The sequence below is a fragment of the Lynx rufus genome, unplaced genomic scaffold, assembly GCF_022079265.1.
Source record: "Lynx rufus isolate CCGP_SWC_20201006 ecotype Redwood Valley unplaced genomic scaffold, mLynRuf1.p SCAF_15, whole genome shotgun sequence".
NCBI lineage: Eukaryota > Metazoa > Chordata > Mammalia > Carnivora > Felidae > Lynx > Lynx rufus.
The window spans coordinates 53,406,541-53,422,175 of NW_025814829.1; the positions used below are offsets into that span (position 1 = coordinate 53,406,541).

At 48.9% G+C, this 15,635-nt stretch overlaps 1 protein-coding gene and 1 non-coding gene across 3 annotated transcripts in view; one reads left to right on the plus strand and one right to left on the minus strand.

The window, feature by feature from the left end:
- Positions 1-15,635, plus strand: part of CD247 (CD247 molecule) — a 73,319-nt gene that overhangs the window by 33,906 nt on the left and 23,778 nt on the right. The window lies entirely within an intron of this gene.
- TRNAQ-UUG (transfer RNA glutamine (anticodon UUG)) lies at positions 2,328-2,412 on the minus strand. The gene has a single exon. It is a non-coding gene; the product is annotated as a tRNA-Gln (tRNA).

The following is a 15,635-nucleotide window of genomic DNA, read 5'->3' on the forward strand; positions in this document are numbered from 1 at the left end:
AACCTAGCGTTCATTACTTAGCATGAGTCAGGCCATACAAAGCATTTTATGTATATTAACTCATATTATCTCACAACAACCCTTGGAGATAAGTACTACTTTTTAATTCCCACCTCAGGGACAAGATAAACTCTGGCACAGAAGGTGGGATTTAAACTAGACGTTCATGGGGCGCCTGGGTGGCGCAGTCGGTTGCGCGTCCGACTTCAGCCAGGTCACGATCTCGCGGTCCGTGAGTTCGAGCCCCGCGTCGGGCTCTGGGCTGATGGCTCAGAGCCTGGAGCCTGCTTCCGATTCTGTGTCTCCCTCTCTCTCTGCCCCTCCCCCGTTCATGCTCTCTGTCTCAAAAATAAATAAACATTAAAAAAAAATTTTTTTTTTAAATAAACTAGACATTCATATGCCAGAGCCTGCACTCCTATTCCCCAAACTCCCCAGCACACACACACGGGCACGCACACATCTATGCTTTCTTCCAGGAAACAGCCTTTCAAATATTGAAAGCATCTCTGAGGCCCAAGCCTTACCTTTCTCAGGCTTAATAGCCTCATCTCAGCCATCGTTCAAGGCTGGGAGGCCCTTCGCCCTGCCAGCCTTCACTCAGGCAGGCCTGGCGTTTCTGGGTCCCTTTAACTGGGCAACTAGACGCAAAAACGTGGTTGCGGGGACTTCTGCCCAAGGCAGTTTGCAGCCAGCCTCTCCACCTGCGTGTGCTGGACGTAGACTCCGTCATTGTAGCCGGAAGTGCATTGGCTTTTATGAATAACAGCCAAACCGTGATGAGCAAAAAGTACTTCTTCCAACTCCCTCGGTTCCTCACGGCTCCGCAGCCCGGTTCTTCCAGCCTTTTGATTCTTTGCCTGGTTCTCCAGAGCACAGCCCAGGAAAAGAGGGGGTCAGAGTTTCCAGGGGCCTTAGGGTGGCTGGCTGAGGACTTTCATGACACCTTGGTGGGGATCAAAATGGCGGCATCTCGCCTGCCTGGGGGCGTCCGGGCAGGAGGGGAGACCCAGAACCTGGAAGGAGGCCGAGGCTGCCCCACGAGCACCTGTGGTTCTCCAGAGGGCTTCCAAGTTGTACAGTTGGTCTTTTAGCCAAGAAGTCACCAGCAGTCACAAGAGCGGGTCCAGAAGAGTCCGAGTGGGTAGGACCGGTCAGGAAGGGAGGCGTCTTCCGGGAGAGTGTTGGAACCGTGCAGACGGCACGTCCGCGGGGACCTCTCCCTTCCCCAGCACTGATCAGTGGAGACTGGGGTCAAGGCAGCCTTCAGGTAGAATTGCCAAGGTCACGAGATTTAATCCCCAGTACCTTCTGCCCAGGTGTCTCCTGGCCTGACCAGTCCTATTTTCTCTCAGGCTCCTGATAAAGGAGGGCGAAGAATCCAGTTAAACAATTTCATGTTAAGGCTTTAGTGGTGCTTAAGGCGTCGTCATCTCAGGGTAATTTCTACTTTAACAGAGACCTCTCAGACACCCAAACGCCTCTGTCTAAAGATATTTTCAGAGAGGGAGCTCCTTGTATCTTCCTCCCCCCCACTCCTACCCTCAGTTTACAACAGGGTGGCCAACCCTGTCTTCCATCCATAAGAGCAAAGACTGGAAACCTGACGGTGCGCCTTTGACATCTTTGTGCCTCACCGTCCCCGTTGGGGAGAGGAGGAGAACGACAGCATACACCTGTCGGTTTTTACGAGAAATAAATGAGCCACACGATGCATCCGAAGCTCAGAGAATCGACTCTGGACCGCAGTCAGCCTTCAATACGTGTGAGCTATTACTGTCGCTGCGGGTTGCTACTTTGGGTTGGAAAGCCGATTCACATACATTATGCCATTTTATCCTCGTGACAACCCTGGGAATTCAGTTTTATTGCTCCCACTTTATAGCTAAAGAGCCAGCTCCCTGAAAGGAGCGTTCCCTCCGCAGGGGCAGGGCTTGGCCCTGGGCCTGGGGCCCCGGAGGACTCACAACCCAAGCTCACCAGAGCTCAGAGAAAGTGTCAGCAGCCTGGGAAAATTGCTATTTCGACACACGGTGTTGTAGTGACGGGGGTAGGGTCATCCCTAACCAACGCTCTGACTTCTAAAGGGGAGAGCGGGGTGGCTGTCTCAGTTCCAAACACGTATAAAAGCAGAGAAAATGATAAAATGAACCTCATGTACACATTTCAGTAAGTATCTCTAAACGATGGGGACCTTTTTTTTAAATTTTTTTTTTTTACATTTTATTTATTTTAGAGAGAGAGAGAGAGCACAAGTTGGGGAGGGGCAGAGAAAGAGGGAGACACCGAATCCAAAGCAGGCTCCAGGCTCTGAGCTGTCAGCACAGAGCCCGACGTGGGGCTCGAACCCACGAACCGCGAGATCATGACCTGAGCCAAAGTCAGTTGCTTAACCGACTGAGCCAGCCAGGCGCCCCCCCCCTTTTTTTTTAACATAACCACAATTCCGGTATCCTACTTAGACAATTTACAATAATTCCTTAATATCATCAAATATCTACTGTGTATTTCAACCTCTCCAACCTCCTCATTTTTCTTCTTTTTTTTTTTCACTTTTGCGTTTGTTTGCATTAGGAGCTAACTGGCTTATGTGTCTTTTTTTTGTATGTTTCGTGTCTTTTGTACTTAAAGCTTCCTACCCCCCACCCCCACCCCCTTTATTTCCTCGAACCGTGTTTGCTGAGGAAGCCGGGGTGTTTGTCCCATAGGCTTTCCCACGGTCTGAATCCCACTGATGGCTTCCCCGTGGCATCTTGGGACTTGTTCCTCTGCCTGCCGTCTGTTTCTAAACTGAAAGTTGGATCTAGAGGCTTCATCAGATTCAAGTCTGATAATGTAGTGAGATGTCACTGATGATCATGCCCCGAGCTGCTGTTTTGTTGGGGGTTAGCTCTTCTTTTGTTTATTTGGTGGAATATTTCTATAAAGAAAAACTTCCCGGGGGCGCCTGGGTCGCTCAGTTGGTTGAACATCTGACTTTGGCTCAGGCCGTGATCACACGGTTCGTGGGTTCGAGCTCTGTGCTGACAGCTCGGAGCCTGGAGGCTGCTTCAGATTCTGTGTCTCCCTCTCTCTCTGCCTTTCCCCCACTTGCACTCTGTCTCTGTCTCTCTCTCTCAAAATAAATAAACATTAAAAAAAAAAAAAAGAAAAAAGAAAAGCTTCCCTTCATGAACTATTCGGTTATCCTGATACTCAGGATAAATGCTTGATTCCTTCCCCTTAGTTACAATAATTTGTTACTTTTAGATGAAATGACAGGGACAATGTGTGTGCTTTGATTCTAAATAATTCTGGGAGCGGGGCATGGGCAGGGGTCCAGAAGATCTGTGGCTGCTGTAACAGGTGCACAGAGGTTCCTTCTACTACTCTACTTGTACATATGTTTGATACACTTTATTACAAAAAGCAGTGTGTGGGTTGTTTTTTTTTTTTCTTTTTCAGTAAAAAATTCAGTAATGGTTGAGTTCCCTGGCATCCTCCAAAGATGAGCAATAAATGTGTTTGTTGGTTTTTTTATTTAAAAAAAATGTTTTTTAATGTTTATTTATTTTTGAGAGAGAGAGCGTGAGCAAGGGAGGGGCAGAGAGGGGAGGCACAGAATCCCAAGCAGGCTCCAGGCTCCGAGCCGTCAGCGCAGAGCCCGACGTGGGGCTCGAACCCATGGACTGTGAGATGGTGACCTGAGCCGAAGTCGGACACTTAACCGACTGAGCCACCCAGGCGCCCCTGTTTGTTGGTTTTAGTGTCATGATATCTGCCCTGGCTTGAAACATACTTAAGTGTTTTGATTCGTTGTACTTGTTTTTCTTACTGATGTCAAACTGATTTTATCATTGGCCAGTGGGACCCTCTTCCAGTTGGCTCCTTTTGACATAAGTCCAGTGGTCTTTGACAGCGTCCTTGCTTACAGTGTGACCAGAGTCCCATTTGTGTTGTACATTTCCTACCCAGACCGGGGGCACTTTTCCAAGGTAGGGCTGCTATCTTTTGCTAAGGGTGTTTTGTGCCTGGCCGCTGTTACCTAAAAAGATCTCTTGGAGGCTCTGGTTTAGACTCTACGGCCAGGGGCAGAATTTTCCTCCCCGCATACCAAGCAAGTGTACCCCAGCCAACCCCCACCCCACTACCGCTACCCTCACACCCCCAGCCAAGCAGGTGTCTCAGGACGTTGACTGTGCTGGTGGGTGGGTGGGTGGAGGGGAAAGGAGATTAAAATCTGACTTTAAAGGCTCAGGCAGTAACTTGCTTGAGGTTGGCTCCCCCTCCCCAGCGCCAGCCCCACCCCCCAGACTCAGAACCAGGTAGAAGGAAAGCAGGGCAGTGAGCATATTCAGTATCTCCATCTATCTATATTTAGGCAGATTTATCTCGGAAGTGAAATCAGAGAGAAACATTTAAGGAGGGGGTAGTGGGGTACCTTGGGTTCACATAGCTTGATCTAATTTGCCGGGGGTGGGGGGGGGGTGGGGTTGGGGGGGTTACAGAGCAGGCAGAGCCCCCCCCAGAGACGAGTGTAAGACAAAAAAGGCATAGGAGGACCAAACGGGCGCAGGCCAAGCACAGCCTTCCGCTGTGTGAGGCACCACCGCGTAGAGGAAGGAGGGAATTCGTCAGCTGCCAAGCACACAGCTAGACTCTACCCGTCCGTGTGACCAGGAGGCCGGTGAGAGGTGAAACCACCCGGTGATGGGGTGAGGGGCTGCAGCACGAAGCAGGGAGACCCCCTTCCCGGGGAGAGTTGCACAAGCCTGGAAGATCTCTGGTCAGGAATGTCTGGGCCGGGCGTTCCACTGTGTTCCACTGTGGCCAGCGGGCCACACGCTCGCGCAAATTCCACGTGGCAGAGGAGAGGAGGCCCAGGGCTCCCAGCTGGACATACCAACGGTGCGAGCTCGGTCTGGCCAGGTCCTTCATTTTGCGTGTTTGTTTTTTAACAATGGGGATAATAAGGACCCCTCGTCCTCAAGGCTGTTGTGGGAGGTGAAGGAGTAGGTGAGCCGGGAAGGCCCGTGAGTCACCAGATGTGCGTATGACTAAGCGAGCCTCACATCTCTGCTATGACCTGTGAGCACAGGGTCCGCACGCGGGTTAGAAACAACCACAGCTGTTTTCACGACAGTGTCCAGATGGAAGCTGCTCTCGGATGGAGGTGGGGCGACGGAAGGGCCCAGAAGGGAGGATGTGGTGAGCAGAGGGAGGGAGAAGCCAAGCTTGCCCCTGGGCACCGGCTGGAGACTCTGGGAGACAGCTGGTCATTTCAGGGGAAAGAATCACCCAGAGGCCCTGATAGGGAGGCTGAATATAGATCTACCGCTTTTCAAGGCGAGGCCTTAGAAGACCTAAGACCATAGGGGTGTGTGTGTGTGTGTGTGTGTGTGTGTGTAAGAAGCAAATGGTGGCAGACACCTGAGGGGTCAATACCTGACATCCTTCCAGGCCCGAGCACTCGAATACAGGCTTCCCCCGCCATCTGAAAGAAGGGTCCCACGAAAACTTTCGTAAGTCAAAGTGGCATAAAGCAAAAAAAAAAAAGCAATTACCGCTAGCGTACGTGGAAACATTTTTTAGCGTTCCCAAGCTCAAAAAATAACCTCTCTTTGGCCTTTCTCATACCTGAGGGCACAGCCTGCTAATGGGTGCACGGGATAAATTGAGAAAAAGCACAGGAACTCACAGACGCAGGCTGCACAGGGCATTGCCCAGGCCAAAAGGAAGCTTCTCCAGGACGTGAAGTCACTGGGCCGTGGGACCACCACGCCCGACAGGAGCTGAGGCTTGATCAGACATGAGATAGGCAGCCACACCATATACACACATTGACAGCATTTCCTACGGATGCTTCTGTCCTTTTGATTTTTTTTAAATTTTTATTTAAAAAATTTTTTTAACGTTTATTTATTATCGAAAGACAGAGAGAGACAGAGCGTGAGCAGGGGAGGGGTGGAGAGAGAGGAAGACACAGAATCCGAAGCAGGCTCCAGGCTCCGAGCTGTCAGCACAGAGCCTGATGCGGGGCTCGAACTCATGAACTGCGAGATCGTGACCTGAGCTGAAGTCGGATGCTCAACCGACTGAGCCACCCAGGTGCCCCTGATTTTTATTTCTTTAAAGAAACCATGATAAGTTAAATAAGCTGCAGAGGGACCCAATGTAGTGTTGGCAAATCCTAACAGAAGTGTCATGACACCAAAAAGTGATCGTGGCTGTGTGTACTTGTCCCCTTGAAAACAATCCACACCTGTGCCTTCTTAATTTTGCCGCGTTTAGATAGAAAAAGTCAATTTTGCTAGACTCGCTTTCCCGATGCACACATACTACGTGTGAGTATACAAACACATGTAGCAATAGATAAAATTCACCAACTGGGTTACTGCTGTCCGTCTCTTAATTTTTCATTGTGATTGAAAATAGTGCCTTCCAGAAAATATAAGTGAATGTATATTTGATCTCAAAATGAGGAAATACTTTCTAAGCATATAAGTAAAAGCAAAGTATTTGACTACTTAAATTTCAATTTCTAGATGTCAAAAACACCAGGTGAGAGGTAGATGACAAAGTGGGAAAATATTCACAATATATGCGACGTGAAAGGCTGAATATCTCCAGTAACATGCTCTTAGAAATCACTTCTTTTTTTTTTAAGTTTATTTATTTATTTTAAGAGAGAGAGAGAGAGGGAGAGAGAGAGAGAGAGCACGCACACCAGCACATGTGTGGGAGAGGGGCAGAGAGACGGGGAGCTGTGAGCACAGAGCCCGACGCGGGGCTCAAACTCATGAACCGTGAGATCATGACCCGAGCCAAAGTTGGACACTCGTGCCCTGAGCATGTGACTCTTGATCTTGGGGTCGTGAGTTCAAGCATCATAGGGGGTTTACAGTTTACTAAAAATAATAAATAAATAAATAAATAACTTAAAAACAAAACAAAAAACATTTGCCCTGTGTAAATTGGCACTGTCTTTCTGGAAAGTAATCAGCCCTAAGCTTAAAGAGTCTCAAAAATATTTATTCCCTTCGGTTACGTATTCCCATGTGTCTTAATTTATTTCTCGAGAAATAATCATAGGAATAAAAATGCCTGTGTTCAAAGATACCTATTGCAACACTAGAATACTCAAAAATCTACAAAAACCTATACTTCTGGCAATGTGGGGGGTTGCCAAATAACTATACATAACAATACTTAAGAACAGTCAAGAATAGGCATTCTTGGGGCTATGACCCCAGTTTTGGAAAAAAAAAAGCATTAGAATAAACATTGGAAGACAATACAGCAAAATGTTAGTAGTGATTATGTTTGGGTGGGGGGGGTTGTGGGAAATTTTTATTTTCTCGTTCATGCTTTTCTATAGTTTCCAACATTTCTATAATTAACATTTTTACTCCTGGAATCAGAAAGGCTATATAGAATATAAAATTATCCCCCCCCCACTTTTGAATTGAGAAATCAAATTCATCCTACCATTACCCCGTGGTCTCTGGAAATGCAGGCTGGTGTGGGAGGAGCAGAAGCGAGCCCCATGGCCCATCAGACACGGAGTCGAGGTGCGAGTCTGGATTTCAGGGGGGAGTGGCTGGAGCTGCAGGTCTGATTGTTGGGGTCAACAGCACATGCAGGTATTTCGAAGCCCCAAGAAGGAAGGGGTGAGGTCACAAAGGCAGCGAGTTCAAGATGAGAAAAGAGACCCAAAGCCTGACTCTCGAGTCCCTTCGAGACACCGGGAGAGGCAGGGGCATTGGCAGGGGCCCAGGGACCCACTCTGGCCCTTTGTTACAGGTCTTCAGTGACTGAAGGAACACTTGGCACTGATTTATTCTCAGACTTGACGTCGTTCGCCTGCACATTTTCCTTTATCTCTCTTTCTCCTTTCAGACCCAGTTCTTAAAAAAAAGGGGGGGGGTGGGGAGGAATCATGCATTGTTCTTTTTTTTTTTTTTAAAATTTTTAACAATATTGTTCTTGAGAAAAAAATCATGTCTGGATAACAAAACCATCAGATGAAAAAAAATGCTGATTCTGGGGCGCCTGGCGGGCTCAGTCCCTGGAGCGCGCGACTCTGGATCTCGGGGTCGTAAGTTTGAGTTTGACATTGGGTGTAGAGTCTACTTAAAAATTTTAATTAAATCTTTTAAAAGTGCTGACTCAGTGCATGTGACCATCTTAGCGTGTCAGGGTATCCACATCAACAATAAGCTCTTAAGTGGACTGGGAAGCGATCCAGTCCTGAAGGACGGGCAGAGACTTGACTCCCTTCTCCAGTGAATCCCTTGATTGTGTGGCTGGGCCTTCCTGCAAATCAAATGGGTCTCCGTCTTCCAATTCGACAGATCAGTCCTATGGGCCTCAGGTTTGGGTCCAGCACGTTCAGTGAACTCAGTCCCACAAATGTGTAATTCTCGCTTGCCAAAGTTTTTGAAAGATTTATTTTGAAACCTGATCACTTTTTTTTTTTTTTTTTTTTTCCAGTTTCAGCAACTTCTGTTTTTGCGGGCAGTTTGCGTCTTTTCTATGCTTGGGAGCGTAGCTTCCTTCCACTGCCTGGAAGGAAAGAGCGCGTTGTTTTTTTCTCATCCCCTCGGTTCACAACCGACCAGTAGGTGCAGGACTTCTTTTTTTTTTTTTTTTTTTTTTTTTTTTTAAATTTTTTTTTTTTTTCCAACGTTTATTTATTTTTGGGACAGAGAGAGACAGAGCATGAACGGGGGAGGGGCAGAGAGAGAGGGAGACACAGAATCGGAAACAGGCTCCAGGCTCTGAGCCATCAGCCCAGAGCCCGACGCGGGGCTCGAACTCCCGGACCGCGAGATCGTGACCTGGCTGAAGTCGGACGCTTAACCGACTGCGCCACCCAGGCGCCCCAGTAGGTGCAGGACTTCTAAGAGTGACCAGTTCGTGGGGAGCAGAAGTGTTAACCCCTGTAGATTTGTGGGTTACAAGTTAGCAGAAGGCAGGGCTGGCAGTGGTGGTGGGCAGAGAAAAATGAGGGTTCCCTAGCCTCGGTGTCCCCTTCTTGGGAGCAAGGTGGCCGGGGAGGAAAGACCAGCCCTTCCCCAGGGACTGAGCCCTGTGATGTGGGCCCAGTGTAAGTCGCCGGGCTGAAGCGAAGGCAGGTGGCTCAAGCGGTCCCGTCGGTCTAGCAGAGGCTGACTTGGAGGAACCTTCACATTAAACTGATTGATGGCTTCTCCGTGTCTGGGAGAGGTGTTTTGGCTCTGTGTCAGAGCCCCCATCAGACAGGCCTGTGCTACGAGAGGTTTGAAAAATGGCTTGGATGAAAAAATTGACTCTGTTCAATAATAAATTATAATGATGATTGGTATTTATAGAGCATCCTTCAACTGAGGGAGCTCTAAGTTCTTTATGGATATTAAGTCACCTTTCTCACCACAGAGAAAAGATAATAATTTTGTCAATTCAATATTTTTGTGTCCCTTTTTTTTTCTTTTATCGAGGGAGGAGGATGCTATCACAGGGGTGTTTTCTTACGTTAATTTGGAAGCAATAAGTCTTCCTTTCTTTTTTTTTTTTTTGCTGGAAATCTCTTTTTACTGAACGCCACGTCAGAAATTAAAAATGAATAGTGATGCCTAAAATGCGTGTGTATGTGCATTTATATGTCTATGCGGATATAGTATCTATATAAATATTTAATTTTTATGGTCTAAACCTTCTCCCTCAGTTTTCATGAGCTAGAATTTATTAGCTGCTGAACAGTAGGGCTATTATTATTTGCTTTCGCACCTAAATGATTTAAAAGTCAATTATGAATTGGCTGAGGGGATTGGAGAACTGTGCACGTAATACGGCTCCGCGATTTCGATTTGTTACCAAATGTCTGGAATGAGGAAGTGTCCAGGGTGGGAAATAGCCCACAGACGTACCATACGGATATTAAAGCAACCAGACAGAGGCCCTAGGTCACTGGGATGTGAGCAAGTCTGCCGGGTTTCATCTGAGTGGGTTAGGGGTGGGGGCAGATGGTGCTGCAGGAGGTGTAAGCAGACACATAAATCTGAGAATAAAGCAGAACCCCAGGACTGGCCAAAACAGTGATCGAAAACCAGGCAAGCCCGAGAAGAACAGCCCCCAGCACTCTGGTCCGCGCTGCACAACCCTAGCAACAATTAGAGCCAGGGCCAACCTCCGCCAGGGTCCCCCAGTGGGGTTGGGGGGGGGGTGGCGAGGGACATAAACCTTTACTGCGTTTCCCGTTTATCTGCAAAGTGCCGTGTTCTGAGTCGCCAAGGCAGAGAAGCAGGCGGGAGGCTGGTAATGACCCAACACGACAGAATTATTTGTCGAACGGAAAACATCCCCCTAGAATTCGTGTCTTTGAACATCCCAAATGGGAGATGAGAGTTTTCAGGTGGTTAAAAAGGATGAAGTACTTTTGGAACAAGAGCCAGGCCTTCTGATGCCTTTTCACACTTACTAACTAACCAAGGTGCTCCGGCCAGTGGGGCTGTGCTACCGGGTTATCACTCCCCCCACTTCTCAACAGTCCCCACCCCTGAGCACCCCCATGTACATTACACACGTACTCACATACACATAGATATGAGTACATGCATGTGTATACACATGCTTATATATACACATACAAACACACATTTTCCCTCATGAATGAAATGAGTTCACCTTTATTTTCAGCATTTGAGTGACTTTTAAAAAGTTGGGGTTAAAAAGGCAGGGCAGGGAAATCATTAGTCTTCGGATTATCGCGAAGTGTAAATTTCCCCAACATCATTAGTCCCCAGTCCTAACGTTAAAAAAAAAAAAAAAAAATCCAAAGTGATACAATGTCAAGATGGACTCAAATGTCATACACAGAACCGTCCGGCTCTGTTAGTCCAAAGACGAACTGATTTTTTTTTTTTTTCCCTGAAGGAGGTCCGAGGTACCCCGGCAAATGGTCAGACAAGTGTGCGAGGGAGAGGGTTCTTTTCTTTGTTCGTTTGTCTCATTTGAGGTCCTCCTAAACATGGTGATTGGTCCCAATCATGAGGTCTGCACCGAGCTGCAGACTCCAAAGCATCAACCAAGACCCCCAGTGAAGTTAATTAAGTTTGAGTCTCGGGCTAGTAGATGCCAGAATAAATCTAATGTGTTGTCAGCGGGCTCAGTCAGCAGAGCCGAGCTCCAGTGAGGAATTTCTGTGCAGTAAATATCACTTAAATTCCTCTCAAAGTTGGAGCGGGTGTCAAAGTCCAAAAAAGCAATATTCCTTGGCAACTGCTGTCAGGAGTGTGTTTGTGCCTGGCCATGTATCATCTGAGCACTCAAATTAGCAAAGAAGAAAGATAGGGAGTTAATATCACCCAGCTGACTGCTCCAAGAACTACTTTAACTGTAACCAGAGAAATATGGAGAGGGCATGGCCAGTCATCGACGACCTCCAAATGACTAGATGCTCAGAATTTTCTGGCAGCCCGGGCTAGATAAATAATTCCTGCTGTGAAATAAATAAACTCGCCGCAATATTTCAGGGAAACCAACGCTTTTACTTCTTGTTCCCTCGGCTACAAGGAGCTGAGGAAACACTACAGGTGCAGAGCCAAGGAAGGTGGGGAGCCTATCTGCGGCTTTCTGCGTTCTGTCTCGCTGCCCTCTGGCTGGGGAGAAGTTGGTGGCCCCGGGAGGCTGACGAGGTCGGAGTGGGGCAGTGGGAGTGCTTCCAGAACTCTGAACACGAGGCTTGTAAACCTATTCCATGTCTGGACAGGTCTTTGGAAGGGAAGGAAGGAGACAGGAAAAGAAGGAGGGAAAGGGGGAGAGAAGGAAAGAGGACAGAGGTTCAAGGCAGATGAATATTGCAGTCAGTAATCGTGCTTCCCTTGTTCTTTGTCCTTGCTTTTTTTTTTTTTTTTTTTTTTTTTTTACATCAACTTGACAATTTTTGCCTTTAAAACAGAGATGAGTGAAGTTTCAGGTTAGTGCTGTCACCGGTTGTCAGGTGTTTCGGAGCCAGAAAAACTACAGGCAGAATTCTTCCCTTTTCCCCATCTTCACTCACCCTGCTTGCAGTGGCCTTCTGCTTTCAGAAGGGGGGACGGAGTGGGGTGCTGAGAAAAACAGTTTTGGGGAGTTCAAGGTATTGGGGCCCCTAACTGCTTTTGGGATCAGCGCGGGTGCCCAAAGCACCCAGGAGGCAGCCAGTTCTGAGCCCGAGGCAGCTCCTCTCCGGGAGTTTGCTAAAGGAGACTATTTCAGAGCCATTACTGGCTGATGCAACCCCTAGAGATGTCCGGTGCTGAAACTAAATTCCTCCTCCCCAGAAGAAAAACAGGGGTTGTTTAGGAACCCAACACACAACTCACAGCAGGCAGGCAGCCTCTGTATTTGGAGCTAAGTGTCTGTAAAAACCCAGTAAGAAATGCAGGCTAGGCAAATAAATAAGCTGCCTTCAATACATCACAAATTGGGATGCAGAACACTGTGGCTTCATGCTGAGCTCGGTTGCAACCCCGGGGTGATTTTGTTTCAGAAGAGTGGCATCTGGCTGGGGGGGAGATTGTAAGCTTATTATTTCCGGTTGTAATTTAAGCTTATCAAAGGAAGGGTACTTAACAGCTTTATTAATGCCCAATAAAAAGGCAATTGCTACGTGCCACAATTGGCACGTTCTGGAGAAAAACAATGTACAGCCAAACATTCAACTGCAGGGGTTTCTATTTTGGGGGGCAGTTATTAAAGGCGTGTGTCTTCTTAGCCAGAGTCAGGATTCCTGGGGTGTTCTGTGGTCTTGTGGAATGAGAAGGGCATCTCCAGGGCTGTGTGCTTCTTTTATTTTTTTTATGTCTATTTAATTTTAAGAGAGAGAGAGACAGAGCACGAGCGGGGGAGGGCAGAGAGAGAGGGAGACACAGAATCCGAGAAGGCTCCAGGTTCTGAGCTGTCAGTACCGAACCCGAACTGTGAGATCCTGACCTGAGCCGAAGTCGGATGCTGAACCGACCGAGCCACCCTGACGCCCCTCCAGGGCTGTGTGCTACTAAGCCAGCAAACAAAACATTATAAACAAACAAACCTTTTCTGTCCTGTTTCCCCCTGACCACGCCCCTTTAAATTGGGCGTGGTCTTCACAGAAAAAGAAAATGTGTTTAGCTGAAATGAATCACTAGTTTTAATTCAGGCAGTAGGTTGGTATAACCTTAGGATATAAATTTATGTAGACTCAGATCAAATTCCAACCATTCATTTCACGGAGGTCTACTCTTTTTAAGCTTAAAAGTTAGATTTTGTTTGAAAACCTAATGACTCTTTGAATTTGGGGTTCAGCTAATAAGTTAGCCCAGGTTTAGTTCAAGTTCGCACTAAATTGGAGGCCGATGTGCAGGATCAAGAAAAGAGAGATGCAGGGGCGCCTGGGTGGCGCAGTCGGTTAAGCGTCCGACTTCAGCCAGGTCACGATCTCGCGGTCCGTGAGTTCGAGCCCCGCGTCGGGCTCTGGGCTGATGGCTCAGAGCCTGGAGCCTGTTTCCGATTCTGTGTCTCCCTCTCTCTCTGCCCCTCCCCCGTTCATGCTCTGTCTCTCTCTGTCCCAAAAATAAATAAACGTTGAAAAAAAAAAATTTTAAAAGAAAAGAGAGATGCAAATTACAAACCCAGGTTCTAAATATCCCAGCAGGCTGCCTCTGTGAAGATGACTTTCATTTTTTTGTGTGAATTAGTGCGTGTGTGTGTGTGTGTGTGTGTTACCCTCCCCTTCCCCCCCTTCTCCTTTAGAAACCAAGAAATGATTGGGGCGCCTGGGTGGCTCTGTTGGTTTGGGCGTCTGACTTCAGCTCAGGTCATGATCTCAGAGTTTGTGGGTTCGGGCCCCGCATCGGGCTCTGTGCTGACGGCTCGGAGCCTGGAGCCTGCTTTGGATTCTGTGTCTCCTCTTTGCCTCTCCCCCACTCCCACCCGCACTCTCTCTCAAAAATGAACAAATATTTTAAAATTTTAAAAAAGAAAGGAAAGAAAAGAAATGATGACTTTTTCAGGTCTCTGCTTCCAGCTCCGGAGGCTTTGGGTATTTGAAGTCAGATGGGAGGCAGGAATGAGCAGCGCTAATTGGGTGCTGCTGCAAAGGGCAGCCGATGGCAATGTGAGTTTGCTGTGTGTACCTGGCCTGTCTGGGGAGGAAGAAAGGCTTGCTGGCCCAGGTCATAGGTCATGTCGCAGACCTGCCTGCAATTCCCTGGGGGACTCCTATACTAGAGTGGACAGGGTGACCTTTATTCTAAGTAGTCCAGGGCAGTTCCTGCCCTTCATGGGGGACACACAGAAAAGCTGTGCAGATGCTGGGAAGGGTGACCTGCTGACCGCCCCCGGAGCGCCGGGTCTAGCCAAAGGAACAGTCCCCAAGCCCTTAGGGCCGGGGCTGCTGGGCAACATGTCACCCCAGGCTACCCGAGGTGCCAGGCTGTGATGCTGCCTCCAGAAGGGACCGTTTGTGTACGAGGAGAGGTAGAGGAGGCGAGGATGACAGAGGAAGAAAAGGCTGGGAGGGGAGAATCGGAGGAGACAAACAAGAGAAAACTAGAGGGAAGAAGACAGGACGGGGCGGGAGGCAAGCTGGAGGAGGGCTGGACGGGGCCGCAGCCGCAAAGGCCGGAGGGCAGATCTTCCGGGCTGGGAGTCTGCCCCTTCTGCCAATCGACCGCTCACATTCTTCTCTGACATTACAGACAGAAGGAGGCCAGGAAGTGGCCCAGGTGCCTCTCCTCTGTAAATGGGGCTGGAGCCGACTGCCCTCTGTAGGCCCCAGGCGCACCTCTCCCCCGGGCGATCTTCCCCGGGCACTCATGCATTCAGATCCGCTCACATACACACGCAGAGATTCCCGGGTCCCAGAACAGCCGCTTTGCCAGCATCCCTGCCCGTCACAGGGATGGGCTCCCCTCCCTCCGCCACGCGGGTCTAGCTACAGGGCCACACTTGGTGCCCGGCAGGCACGGGCCTCCTCTCCCGGAGACCAAGCTGCCTTCTGGGACCGCTTCCGGAAACACTGGCCCGTGACCTGGCCAGTGGTCCAGCGTGGTCCTGGCCCTGGGATGTGAGCGGGGAGGCGGGGCCCCGAGTGGGATGAGGAGGTCGACGTGCTCCCATCAGCTTCCTGAGCTCCACACGGGCTCCGCGCTGCTTGGCCGGTGACGGAGGCCGAGGCCTCTGCGACTTGTACCGCGCTGAGTGTCCCGCTGGCCCCCTGCAGCTTCTGCTGTGCGGTGAGTCGGTGAGTCGGTTGCACCAGCCTTTAACGCCAGCGTGCCATCAGCTACCCACATCCTGCTGGTGTACGCCTGAAGAATGCAGAGTGAGTTAGATGCTCAGTGACCTACAGTGTGGCTCAGGATGAGGACAGGGGTGGCTAATATAAGGCATCAAAAATGTACCGTTACCACTCTCTCTTAATTCAAAGCGTCATATTCTTGTATGAGAACGGGGAAAGGCATAAAAAAGATGTAAAGCACCCACCTTTTCAGAAACCGAGATGGAACGCTTTGCTGTATGGTCTTCTAGTTGCTTTTCTACAGGGATACTGGAATCTGTCTCTACTTAGAAATCTAGAGGTGGAATCAAACAGGGAAACGAGAATGGCGGGAGGGTGCTGCACCTGCCACCTTCGGCTCTGGGAGCGGACCTCA